We start from the raw sequence: 14,281 nt of genomic DNA, 5'->3' as shown, positions 1-14,281 counted from the left end.
GGGGTCATTTGAATCATATGATTAACTTGATTCTTTTTTCATTTTCCAAAATATCACAAATAAGTTGGTTTTTTTTTTTTTTTTTTTCAGAAAGGAAAAAAAAATCTGGCTTCAGTTGTTAATTTCCTCTGTTCTGTCAAGATTAGACTAGTAGTTCTGAATAATTCTGGCTCATTTTCTCAAGGGACGAAGCCTGAAATAATCCAGTGTTTATTTTTATACAAATTCTCACAGTACTACAACATTTCAGTAACTTCCTGGGATGTTTCTAGTTTTTCACAGGCCAAGAGGCCATTCTCAGAGGTAGCTCCTTCATGTAAACCTAAAAATGGCACTTTCCCACATTATAGTTTATCAGGAAGTTTAAAGTTCAATAGTCCTCCTCTCTTTTCTTTCTCGTCACTGAGAAAGGAAAAAATAAGGGGCAGTTCCAGCATTTTAGCTCATTCCAGCATGGTCATTCCATTTCAGTATTTTGGAACCTGGGAAAGAGGCAGGGACATTGTAGTATATCTTGGCTGAGAGATGGCTGGACTGGGAAACAGGACACTCTGTCATTCCCTGTGTCACTCTCTGTGTGACCCTGACCTCTTCCCAGCATTCCTGACCCCACCTCTAAGTTGGGGAAAATGATGCTCATCATGTAACCCTCACAGCATTCTCACAAAATCATGAGATACTGTGCTGAAAAAATGGGATTCATGTTTGAAAGGCTGGCCCTATGTTCTGCACAACTGAGTCTCAACCTGCTTCCTGGATTTGCCTTCCACTGCTCCTTCTCAAGAACCCATGATTTCAGCCCTGGTGGCAGACTGGTTGTCTCTCTACATAATGCACAATTCTCTATATCTTTCCTCGATGTCTGCTGCTGATGCTTCTCTGCCTTTTTAAGTTCAAATTCAGTTCTTCAGTTCAGCCTCATGCTTCCTTCCTCTCAAATCATATGGTTCTTTTCATTTGCTGTTTCACTCGCATGCAAATTTCTTGCTGCTGTATCTGTAGAATGTAATGTTTTGGTATCTTCAGTCTCTTCTAGTACAGAGTATGTGATAGAACCATTCAAGTATCTAATTGACCAAATGATCTTTACCTCAGCTCCTTAGCATTTCAAGTTGGGTTTTAATGACATCATGATCCTTCATGGACACACACACACATGGTTAAAGATGCACACCAAAATGTGGTTATGGTATGTGTATTCACTCATACAAAGTGGAAGATAGAAAAATCTGTTTGAAATATTTAGCCAAGAGTGTTCAATTTGATCCTAGACAAAAACCACTTAGCTGTGTCAGGCCCAGAGCTATATTTAAGTTTATTGTTTCATAAGTTTGGTCTATTTCAGTGTATTGTTCTCTGTACAAGGTCTCCCTGTAACCATGCATTATAATAGACTGTTGCCAGCATTCTCAAAGTTTCAGAGATGGATTGTTGATTACTTGCTTCCTGCCCCAGGGATTCTTGCTGTTAGGATTGTCATTAAACAAAGCAGCCTCCCTGGCATTGTATTCTGACAAACAGTTTTCACCTTTGCAAACTGATTAACGGAATGAGATTGTTTTGATAATTGATCCTTGACTTGTATTTTAAAGGACAGCAAAATTTTAGAGGACTTCTATATCTGTTACAAATGTTTTTCCTGGAATTTTAAAACTAATTTAGAAACTTTAGTTTAAAAAAAAGAAAAGAACATCAAGAAACAAATTAAGACTGGAGACCATTATTCCAATTATTATGGATGTGAATTTACACAGTGACGAGTCCAGCTCCAGACTTTATCTTCTTAGAGTTTTCCCCCACAACCCAAAGTTAATGATGGAATCTTGGGCACAGAGGCAATGGCCCGCATACAGTACAGCACACAGAGCAAATTTTATAGTCTGAAGTATTATTACTATGAGCTAGTCTGCATGAAGACCAACATAGGAATCTTTGTTGATTAACTGGGTTACAAAAGTGCTCCATATTGACAACTCTTCTTCATTTCATGCTCCAAGTCAATAACTCTGTCAGTCATGCAGCCGTTGGCAAGTAAGAGGGAAAGTATCTCCCAATAAATCTATTGTAATCATGGGATAATTTGACAGCCATTCCCCTGTTTTCTAGTATTTAATAACATTTTGTTTGTTAGGTTTTTTTTTTTAGAGCTTAGGGGAGATTCACGCAAGTATCAACAGATGTCAAAGAGTTTAAAATAAAAAAGAGAAGCTAAAATAAGAGGGAGGATTACAGATAGTAATTTATATACTTAGCCCAGGTAGAGAATTTGGGTCACTAGTCATTTTGGTGCTAATGAAATCTAGTGTTTAGTTGTTATTGGTAAAGAATATTAAATACATATGAGAAGGAAATTTTTAAAAAGCCACTGAGCAGTTAGCAATGTGGCATTAGCTTTTATATTAAAAAAGACTGCCTTTTTCCCTCTAAAGTGATTCTTTAGGGATTAGAATCCTATTCAACAGTGGGGGGAAAAACATGACTAAACACAGTTGTCAACAGAGTTAAAATGACAAACACTGTACCACACAAAAATTTTATTTTTAGCATTTCTTGAGGTAACAAAAAGAGGAAAAGAAAAGCTTTTTCATCCTTTGCAGTGTAACATTTTTATAGGGGCTAGAAAATACATGATTCTGACATCTTGAACTCTTAAAATTCCCCTAGGAAATGGCCAGAGATGGATTTCGATAGAAACAAATTCCTATTTAAACTCTTTATAAGCTTTTTTTCTTATTATTCAGGTAGTAGCCCTTTAGGCATTGCTGGAGAAAGCAGAGTGAAATAGTGTATGTTCTTAACTGGTTAATGAAAAATTGAGATAAACAGAAGAGTTGCTTAAATATAGATTTTTCTCCTCACATAATTTGTCTCATTAAAATGCTTTTAATATTCTGTATTCTGATTTTCCTTGAAGGAAATATTGTTCTACAAAATTCCAATGAGACATGCTAAAAATAATGTCTGTGACAGAAATGTTAATTTCCTATCTAAATAATTAAATTTAAAACTATTGCATTTTATATTTCAAAAAAGATCATTAGATCCTTTCCCTTAAGGGAAAACTGAGACCCAGAGAACATAAAAAACTTGCCCAAAGTCACAGAGCTAATGATCAATAGTCAGGGTTGGGTCGAACCCAAGTTACTTATCTCTACTCTTATTTTCTTTTCACTATGCTGAGCCATCATTGTTACTGTTGGGATGATGTGAAATCCACGCGAGGGTGGTGGTGTGATGTGTGGTGTCCCTCAGTTCTTCCCTGCTGACACAGCAAAGAATTACAGGTTGGTTAGATTTAGAAAAAGTAAGATTTATGAAAGCACATATTAGAAGGAGACAGGCCATGCTAAGGAAGGCTGCATACGTGTGGAATGTGAAAGGTGAAAAGATTAGACAGAGTAAGCTCTAAAGGAGGAGCGGGTTTTCAGTGAAGAGAGCTGTAACAATGCAGAAGTGTGAAGGTCTGTTTATGTTTGGGCCCTAATGGGAGGTCCTAGATGTGAGGTTACTTTGACTGACAGTTGGCTGCTATATAACACTTTTTTTTTGTAAATGCCTACAGCACCTGGTCTTCTTAGGTGGTCTCCCATCCAAGTACTAACCAGGCCCAACCCTGCTTAGCTTCCGAGATCAGACATCAGGCTTGTTCAGGGTGGCATGGCCATAGACCATAGACCATGGCTCCACCGGGGTGCGAACCCAGGACTTTCTATGTGTAAAGCAGATGTGCTAACTGCTACTGCTATATAACACTTTGTCTACTGTGTAAGTGCTTACCCAGAATTCATCTGTTATAATTAGATTCATAAACTTCCAGGCATAGTCTTGATTATAATGATGGTATAATGAGGCTGAGGCTGTGGGCGGCTTAGGGTAGTACTTTCTGCACATGAGTTTGTGGCTGGTTTAGACAGCAGCTTTTATGGCCTTTGTGTTCTAGGATTTAGGGTAATTTATAACCCTAAAAGGGAGGTGTTTCTGTAAGGTCCTTAAGGAAGGTCTTCAAGGGAAGTTTCTATGGTTATAGAGCTGGGCCTTCACTCCTGTGCTCATGCCTAACTACCTAACATCACCACTTACTCAAAAGCCTGCCTTTCTTCTTTCCGTTGCAAGAGAGAAGTCTTGCTGAAGTCTGCATACAGGACATGCAGTGCAATAACTTGATAGAATGTTAGCTTCCATGTGAGTATCCAGGAGGTTACATTTAGGTTGTGGCACAATTCTGATTTTTATTTAGCAGATTTTTATTCTATGTGGTTACAATATTATATATGGACGGAAAATGCATGATTATAAGTTTTTTGTTGTTCTGGGGAATCCCAAAACATAACTGACTTTATATAAATTATAAAATAAACCAAAGTTTTCTTTTGAAACTTCAATTTTTTCGCTTAGTGTCATTCCTTTCACCATCTTCGTAATGTCTTTCATCTGGAATCTACTACTCTATTATTTTCATTTGATCATGTCACTCTAAAGCCTAAATAATATCAATCATTTTTAATTTATTGTGAATTTGAATGAATATACTGCATCTACTTAGAGTATTTGTATTTTGACATTTTCATTGTAGAATAAAAGGCCATATATCTAACTATAAAAATGAATTTAGGCACTGATTATGAGGTTAAAAATAAAGTTTTATTTATGGGTAGAATTTATTCTGTTCCCTTGAAATCATGCAATACGTGTAGTTGTTTACTCAATTTTCCTCTCACCTTAAGACTTCTTTTTGGCATTTGCTTCTTAGAACAATAACCATTGGCCCTCTATCTTGTATCAGAATTTGAAAAAGAGTCATTAGCATGATTTTCATTATATTCAGTTAAATTAATGAACATTTATTAATCTACTCTGTATAGGTACTGCACTTAATACTATGAGGGAAGGAAAGAGGAGTAGAATGTTGGACTCTCTTGAAAGATCTGGAATATTCTGCAGTGTATTTTTGGGTAAAATTGTGGCTTGAACACCAAATTTTCTAATTTTTTTGTCTTCATAGCCCAAAACATAGGTTCTAGGTTCTTTTCTACCAATTCCATGCAGCTATTACCAACTGATCCAAGTTTGTATTGTATTTGAAACCTATTTGTCATCTCTATTGGACCACATAGTGTAGCGGTTTTCAACTTTTTGGGACTCAGGGGCCTTTAATAGTCTTAAAAATTATTGAGGACCAAAAGACTTTTTGTTTTTGTGAATAATATATTTCAGCATATGCCATATGAGAAATTAAAAGAGAGTTTAAAACTGTTCATTAATTCATTTGAATATAACATCAACGTCATTACTTTATATAAAGTATGTTATGTAAAGTACTAACATAATTCTACGAAAAAATACATTTTTCAAAACACACATATTTAATGAGAATGGCATTATTTTATCTATTTGTAATATCTTTAGTATCTGGCTTAATAAATATATAACTGCTTCTGCATTCAGTCTGTTAAATAATATGCTTATATTATATAAATAATATAAAGAAAATCCAGCTTAATGCACATGTATAATTAGAAAAAGGAGGACATTTTAATAGCATTTTCAGATAATTATGACTATTTTTATTTGCTACTACATCTAAATTCAGCAAGTGGTAATAATTTCTTAAAGATTATTTACAGTGTATAACCTAAAACCATGCCAAGAACTTTTACACTTACTACTAAAATCCATTGGATTATCTTATAATTTAAATTTACCTTTTACCCATGTATGTTTTTGTAACATTATTGTTGATGATTTTGAAAATAATGGCTTATTATGTTATGCATATCTACCAAAGGTTGACAGATTTATTATACAATATCAATAAAACACATTCATTAATGTTATCATTAATTCATCAGAAAGTCTTTAACTCTTGGAAAGCTGTCATGATGAGAGATACAAATTTTCCAAAATTCTAAGCTGTGCTTCAAAGCTTACATTTTACCTGCGGCAAAAGAATATTGTTTAGATAGTTTTCTCCGAAGTGACAGATATTTTTATCGTTTCCAAGACAATGTCTGCAAATAAGCAAATCTGAATAAACAAAGTTAATTCTTTCAAGTAAAAAAAATTGTGTTCGATGAGGAAAAGTGGCTAGTTCAGTAGGAATGTAAACAATCACATAGTGCTTTGTATGGAGACAACCATTATCCTTCAATATGCAGAAAGATTTAAGGTGTGCTTTCCATTTTGTTACAGAGAATATTTAAAAGATGTGTACTAAAACTTAAAATTTGATGAAACTAGCTTTTGACTTTTCTTAATGTGGCAGTGACGAATACAATGACTACTAGTACAGTTTGGTGCCACTGCCTTGATTCACTCAAAGATTTCAGTAGTTTTTTTCCAACATTTTTGTATTAATAGTGCAAATGTTAATAAAGTGAATTTTAAAAAATTTTAAGATTATCAGAAAACTAATAATTAGCTTTTGGACCCTGACAGAGATAGGAATCTTCTGAACTCCTTGGGCCATACTTTGGCAACTGTTGCTAAAGTGAATAGAGCTCTGTATTAGAATACAATCTTAGAATCTGCTACTTATTAGCTGTTGTAATTATGGAAAAAAATGTTTGCTTTTCTGGGCCTCAGTTATTTACAAAATGAGAGGAAGTGGAAATCTCTAGCTCTTAAGTTCTATTCTTTTCTAATTTTCTTTTGTTTGCATCTATATTGCCACCACATGGCAGGGCAGAGCAATTCTAATTCCTGGAAACAGTCATTTGCCCACTGACCAAGCTACAATTTGTGTCAAGTAAAAAAACTAAGAATGTTAAATTTAAATATATTTTTTTACTGGTGTGCTGTTTGGGGATAGGAAGGCCATTTCTTTATATTTCTTTATAGTTATTTAAAAAATTTTTTGAAATAATTCTCAGGCTTTTTACTTTTCTGTGATTATAATTTTATGCTTTTATATTTTTGTATTAATTATTTGTATAAGAACCTCAGGCCTGCTATCAATAATCACTGCTACTGTTTTTTGAGCAATGTGTTAGGTACTATGGTGGCTACTGTGTGTTCATTATCTTATTTATTTAATATTCTGAAGCAATCAATAAAATACTCAATTCTACAAGATTCTCCCTGAAATTAATGAAAGCAAATTACTAATCATGGGATGAGATATAACTTATTTTATGAAACTGTAAAACACACATCTTTTACATGCACAATTCTAACATGCAATAGGTGATATTATATTGAAGGATTAATTTTCTTATCTATCTTTTGTGACTACAATGTTTAGAAATATTTGTGATACATACACAAATACATACGTAAAACATATAAACATAAATGTGTTTTAAGAAAATGCCATCAAGATCTTTGCAAGATAAACAGTAGTAAGTGGATAGTTCAGGTAGATAAAAGCCAAAATATTGTTCATGAAAGAATCATGAACAAATTTAGAAGTAATTTAAAAAACAGAAGTGTACTGTACTGCCAGTGAATGCAGTTGTGTTTATTGTAGAGCATGATCTTTTTCTTAGTCCCTCAGGAAACTGACATCTGTATTTGATTTAATGAACTTCTGTTCATAACCCATGCAAAAGAAAAGACCGTAGTGCATCTATGAGCATACCCAGCTTTTCAATTTTGGTTCCCAGAACTCGAAGCAGGCACTCTGGGAAAAAAACTCATAAGTTTCTACATGTTTTGACAGACCAAGTCACTTAAAGTTTGCTCCCCTTTGAATCTACATTTATCTTTAGATTGATGAAAATATGTTTTTGTCATATTTTATTATTATTATTTTAAGGAAAGATCAGAATCAGTATGATCTTGCATTAAAATATGTCATGCAAACCTGTTAAGTCCTGTTCCCCCTCCCTCCTTTTTATTTTTGGCCTAAATTCTGAATAAAAATTTAGAAAGAACATAATGACTGCAGTAGTGTATCAAGAAATCAAATAAAGTGTGATTAGATCAAAATCAATCTCATGCAAATACCTGCTATTGAGTTTTACCCTTCTACCTGTAAGGGATAGCTAATGCACTGTTAAAAAGCTCTTTAGCAGGAGCATTTGAAAAAGTAGTTTTGTGCTGATGCTAAACTTTAATAACTAAGGTTTTTTTTCCATGTTTTTTAAAAGCCTGACAATAATGGCTCCATAATTACTGAACTAATGTTATCAATTCCAACAGATATCACATTTATTAAACAGAAAATGCTATGTTGCTCTTCATCAGTTAGAAATGTGTGTAATTGAAATATGAAAATGAAGTCTGTTGGAGTATGTGATTCATCATAAATTCTGCAAGCCCTACACTAACTCTCCTTTTCCTAATTAAACTGTCAAATTGAAATCTTATAATTAATGCAACCACATGCCTTACACTAGGTTTTCCACCCTCATGTAAAGCTCAATTCAGCAGAAACTTTGCAAGAGCCTTCTCTAGGAAGAACGCAATTCTTCGCTCTTTTGATCTTTTGAGCAGAAATCCTGGTCCCCCTGTCCTCCCACAGAATATTGTGTAGCACTAGGTTTCTGTTCTCTGCATGGTTAGCAGTGGAGTTGGCTGATGGGTATGTCAGATTGCTGGTAATCCCTGCTCTGAGTTTTTCCTGGTGAGTCAGTAGAGAGGAAGTTGAGGGCAGGAATGATTCCTTCCAGCAATGTGTATTTCTACCACGACTAGGCTTTTATCTTTCGTGGCTAAAATTTAGAGACTGAGGTGAATTCTTTCCTGGTTAGAGCTTTGAGGACATAGAGTTTCACCTTTGTTTTGTAATACCTGATGGCGAAAGTGATTGACAGGAAGTTATTTTATACTCAGGGTATAAACATAGACAGGGTAAGTAACTCTTACACTGGACAGAGTATCTGTACTGAATTCTCCTCTGGTGAGGACGTATTTTAGTGATAGCTTACTTAGAACTTATTTCTACATATCTCTGTTCAGTCCCTTCGACGGTAAAAATACTTCATTTCTTATGTTAGCTCTGATTCATTGGTAGTTGCTGCCTGGATTAAGAAGGATTGTGTATTTATCTCCAGCACAGCTGGGCAGTAGAGCTGGGATAGATTAGCAATGCCTGACACAGTGAGGCAATAGGTAAGCGCAGCTAAGTGATGCTTAGTTCCATCCCTGGGATTGGCAAGTCCTTATAGATGCCTTTGTCAAATGCGTTTTTATCATTGTTATGTCTTCTAGTCTCTTAAATGCCTGACACAGTGAGGCAATAGGTAAGCGCAGCTAAGTGATGCTTAGTTCCATCCCTGGGATTGGCAAGTCCTTATAGATAGATGCCTTTGTCAAATGCGTTTTTATCATCTGTGATGTCTCTAGTCTCTTAGTTTTTTTCAGATTCCATCTCTGGTCAAACTTGAACTTGTCTTAAATTTTCCTTAGAAACAGATTCTCTATTTAGTTTTTGAATTTAATAGTCACATACTTCTGATCACCTGGATTCGTCTTTTTCTCATTTTCTATAAAACAATATTTTACTCACTGATCTCAGCTTCTGCAGAGATACAGTGCTCCTCATTCTTTGGTTCTGTTGCATCCATAAGCCTAGTTACATTTTTAAAAATATCTACTTCTTAAATTTATAAATATACTCATTATTCCAATCTAAATAAGATAGCTAGTATACTACTTGTTGGTATATTCAAGGGAGGCAGAAAAGGTGGGGCATTTCTGAAGACTCACAAAGCATCTATGTCACAGTTCACCTCAGTCTCTCTCTATTAGGGATCATGTGAATGTCTAGAACTATGCAATATGCTAGTGAGTGGGACTGACTAGAGGCAATCCGGTGAAAAGAGGCTTTCTCTTTTTATTCTATAAATGTTTTACACAGGCCTATATTCCTTTTGTAATTTTTTCGACAATGAATTTTGTAAATATCATACCATTACATGTACAAATGTATATATCCTGCATGTCAGCTAGGATGTCTGTATTCCTTATAAACGAGACAAGATATTCTTGAACCTCTGTTATTTGGCTTATAGAAAGGGCATGTCACCGCTAAGATTTCTGAGAATTACTGATAGGTGTATATTTTCATGGCTCTGGATCCCTTGCTCCTTTTGCTTTTTTTCTCATTTCTTTTTATCTTCTAGCTGTTTCTTTCTTATTTCTGCCCTGGCTCCAATCCTAGCATGAAGCTCGGACCCTTTCCTTAATTTGCACACACATACACACACACATGCAAGCACACACACACACAAAGTTTTTGTATAGAGATGTTTCTGAAAGTTTGAGAAGGTGGAGTATTTGACACCACAGCCGCATAAGCAATTTAAAATGAAATTACTATAATTCCTAGGAGTCCATTGGCCATATTGGCCAATGTTGCTCTGCCTTTCTATTTTTTCTCTTCCAGTAGTAAATGTTTTACTCCTCGGAGGGAAAATAAATTCTGTGATTTTATTATATAGAAACTGAAACTGAGAGTTGAGTTTTTGTTTGCCTGTGAAAAGCTACAGTACCGTACTTTGTTGCCAGGCCTCTGCTGAACAATGGGTTTCATTTCCAACTCTGGGTTTCATCCTTTCTTTCGTTCACACAGTATAGAGATTATATTTAGCTAGACCTAGGCTTTGGTTTGGGATTTTATATTGATATTTATTAATGTGCACATATATGTATTTGTAAAACATATACAAATAAATACAGGCTTTCTGTGTGTATGTGGGGGCATATTTTCTTTAGCCATTCACATTCGCATTCACATAGTTTCACTACTAGCAACAATGATGTATACACATGTTACTGTGTAGTTTTCTTGGTGGATAGATGCCTATAAGTACAATTAAATTTTCGATAGATAATATTATTCAGATTTCCAAAACAGATGTTTCAAATTATAATCCAATAATCTAATGTACGAAAATCTCCACTTCCGAGAGCATTGCCAACCATCAATATTTTCAAATTAAAACATTTTTTGTTAATCCACTAAGGGAAAAATGGTATCATTATTTTTCTCACTGTTTTGTGAAAATGAGTTATGTGCTAAGAATGTCAGCTGATTTTTATGCATTTAACATTGCAAATATTTTCTCCAAAAATTCACATTTTTTATATTGTTTAAAGTGTATTTTACATTCCAGAAATTTTAGATTTCATTTAGATACAAGGGGAAATAGTCTACCACTAGTTTTCTTGGAGATTTCAGATATGACTGCAAAAGCCCTCTTCACTTTCTACTACTTTATTCTAATTCTTTTATAAATTAGTTTCATAAGTGTGGATTTTTAATCCTTATCAAATTTACTTTTGTGGATGGCATGAGGTAGGAATCTAACTTTATTTTTTTCTAAATAAATGGTCAGTTATCTGAAAACCATTTACTAAGGAACCATTTATTAAAACTGATTTGAAATGCCATGTTTTCCATATGTTGAATAGCCATATATATGAGGATTAATTTCTGTATTCTATTCTGTAGCTTTTAAAATATTTTGATATTTTATGGCTGGTGCCTCTTATTATATTTCTTTTTCAACTACTTTCATGCTGTTTTCCAAATCACTATCATGTATCCAGTGATTTTCTTTTTGGGCACCTTGGCTGTTTTCAACTACCCATTCTCTGCCACATAGGTTTGGCTCAGGCTATGTCTACAAATACTTAATGTTGCATTTTCTCTCCAAATTTCATGAAGAGATGAAAAGAAGAAACTTCCATCATTTTAAACTTGTGGTAAGTCTTTTTACCTCTGAACAAATGCCATTTCCTTTGCATACATTTTCATTAAAAGCATATTAAACAAATAGTATTCTCGTTAGAAAACAGGAGTTTATATGCTAGTGCAAGGACATAATGGTAGCCTGTTTTTTCTTTCTTTCAGTTTTCTTAAAATGAAAGTAATGCATGTCATTTTCAAAAAGTGCGTGTATGCAAAAAATTAAATTAATGTACAAACCCATCACGTAGTGATAACTATTATAAACTTTTTGATGCATAAATTTTCCTCTTCTATATATGTTTATACACATTTTAATATTATTTTGCAAAAACGAGCCCATAATGTACGTATTATTTACTGCTTTTTCACTTAATATATTGTGAACAGTTTAATGAAATTAACAATTCCTTTCAAACATTATATTGATGCCCTCGTATTGATGTGTCATGATTGGTTTAACCACTTCACTATGTGGGGATTTGTAATTTGTTTTCATTTAGTTTTAATACGATAAAATACACTTCAATAAACAACTTTTTAGCTAAAGTTTGTGTGCATTTATGATTATGTCCTTTGTGAATTCATTAGCAGAATTATTAGAGCAAACACGTACATTAAAAAAATTGTTATATTTTGCCATATTATCCTCAAGAAACCACAACTAAGGTGACATTTATGTCTCTACACAGAAAAAGCAATGTTCTTTAGTCCCTGTGTGTGCATGAGGATAGACTTCATATGACTATAATCCCAACTAGGCTTCTTAGAGAGAGCGCAGAGAAGGTATGCTGAAAATAGAACTAAAAACTGTGGACATTTCTGCAGTTCATACTCTTCGAACTGTTCTGTCTCAGCATGGTAGTCTGTCCAATATTTAAGTGGAGTGACATAAAAATACTTGTTGGTTGGTGGCCAATTTTGGATAATGTTAGATGGGAAGTGATTCTCAAAGGAGAGATTATGGGAGGAAAAAAGGAATAATCATTTTCTCATGAGACTCAGGAAAATGCTAATGCTCTCTGATAAATGAAAATGCTATCCATGTATATTCTGCTGGAATAAGTTGGAATAGACTAGAAACAGACCATGAATTATTATCTGTTTCTAGTCTATTCCAATTTATTCCAGCAGAGTGATTCAGAATATAGTGAATGTAGTCAGAGAAGGTGTGTTCTAGGCTTGGCTCTGCCATTTACTGTCTGTATCAACTTGAACAAATGATTTTCACTTTTCTGAGTCTCAGTTTCTTTAACTAGTTCTCAGATTTAACCCATTTCCCATTTGCTCTGAGAATACTTGACAGTGGCACTTGTGGCTGCAGCATTTATCCCAAGATAACTCGTGGATTACAGTCCTAACCTCACTCCCAAAGTTTGCCACAAAATATCTCACTTTTATTATTATTTTTCTCATTGCTCTAGTATAGTGATAGTCTTTGGAAACAAATTACATCATTGTATTTATAGCATTCTGTTCTTAGTAGTGGTATTTCCAGTTACAAAATATAGCAATTCTTGATCACTGAAAATGTTAAATCCTAGAAAACATATCATTCCAATTGTGATGTTAACATCGTTCTCAAACAGTTGATAGCAGAAGATTCATTTGATGAATCCGATTTATGTATTCATTTCTGTTACATTAAGATTAGAAACAAGTTGTTTAGAAGTAACTCTAAGAACAGGTTTTATATTTTATTTTCACATTGAAAACCAGTCAGATTTGCTTTAGCCTCAAGGAGTGTGTTTATGTAAAATTAACGGTGTCAGTGAGCTGCACTTTTTTTTTTTTCATTGGGAAATGAGTTAAGTGAGGTAATTCATGTAAGCTCTTTGGATAGTGCTTGGCAAATAATAAATGTTCAGTAACTGTTAATATCGTTATTAACTAATGATGGAGTGGAAAAACAGATTTTCTGGTGTCACAGAGTAGATAGGAACAATACCTCTTCCACTACTAGTGGTTTTAAGTTTTACTGGACATTTTTCTTCTCCTCTTCTTCCTTTGGCATCTGCTGAGTAAACCAAGTAAGAGGATAGGAGGGAGAAAGAGAAATCAGCTATGACAGAATTATGATGTATTCAGCTTTTTATTTGGAAGGTAAACTGCTTATATGGACAGACAGGTAGAGAATATTAGCTGGATGCAGAGGAGTAGAAAAGAATGAAGAATGTATTTATATACACTTGTATTAATTTGAACTATTTTATGTAAATGTATCAATTTGTGTTAATCTTATATTGCTCACTATTTCTTAGCCAATGGAGGCCATCTGAGAAATCCAACTATGTTTAGTTCTTATTTGAGTTATTGTCCATGTATTTGAAATTGATATTTTCAACTCTGTATTGTCAGAATTTTGATGCCCATATTCCACTCTCATTTTTACTAGCCTATTCTTTTGAGGCCAAGAGAGTCTTAGGTTCACCCTAATTATTTCCAGTTTTAATTTAAATCTGTTTTCTTTTTTTTTTTTCTCTTCATGGACAGATAAAAGCTTGACATTTTCATGATAAGAATGTATTCATATATGTGAAAACAATAATTAACTAATCTGTCAGGTCTCTATATGGTAGACTAAAAATCTTGATCCTTTTAACCTTTCCTTTCTGTTCATTTGTGAAAGAGTTTTCTTAAAGTGCTTTC

General features: G+C 33.9%; 1 pseudogene; it reads right to left on the bottom strand.

Annotated features, from left to right (window-relative positions):
- Positions 1–3,553: 3,553 nt before the first annotated feature.
- Positions 3,554–3,669, bottom strand: LOC112480757 (annotated as a pseudogene).
- Positions 3,670–14,281: the final 10,612 nt, after the last annotated feature.

Source organism: Pteropus alecto, unplaced genomic scaffold, assembly GCF_000325575.1.
Source record: "Pteropus alecto unplaced genomic scaffold, ASM32557v1 scaffold20, whole genome shotgun sequence".
Taxonomy (NCBI): domain Eukaryota; kingdom Metazoa; phylum Chordata; class Mammalia; order Chiroptera; family Pteropodidae; genus Pteropus; species Pteropus alecto.
This window is presented reverse-complemented; position numbering and strand designations above follow the sequence as displayed.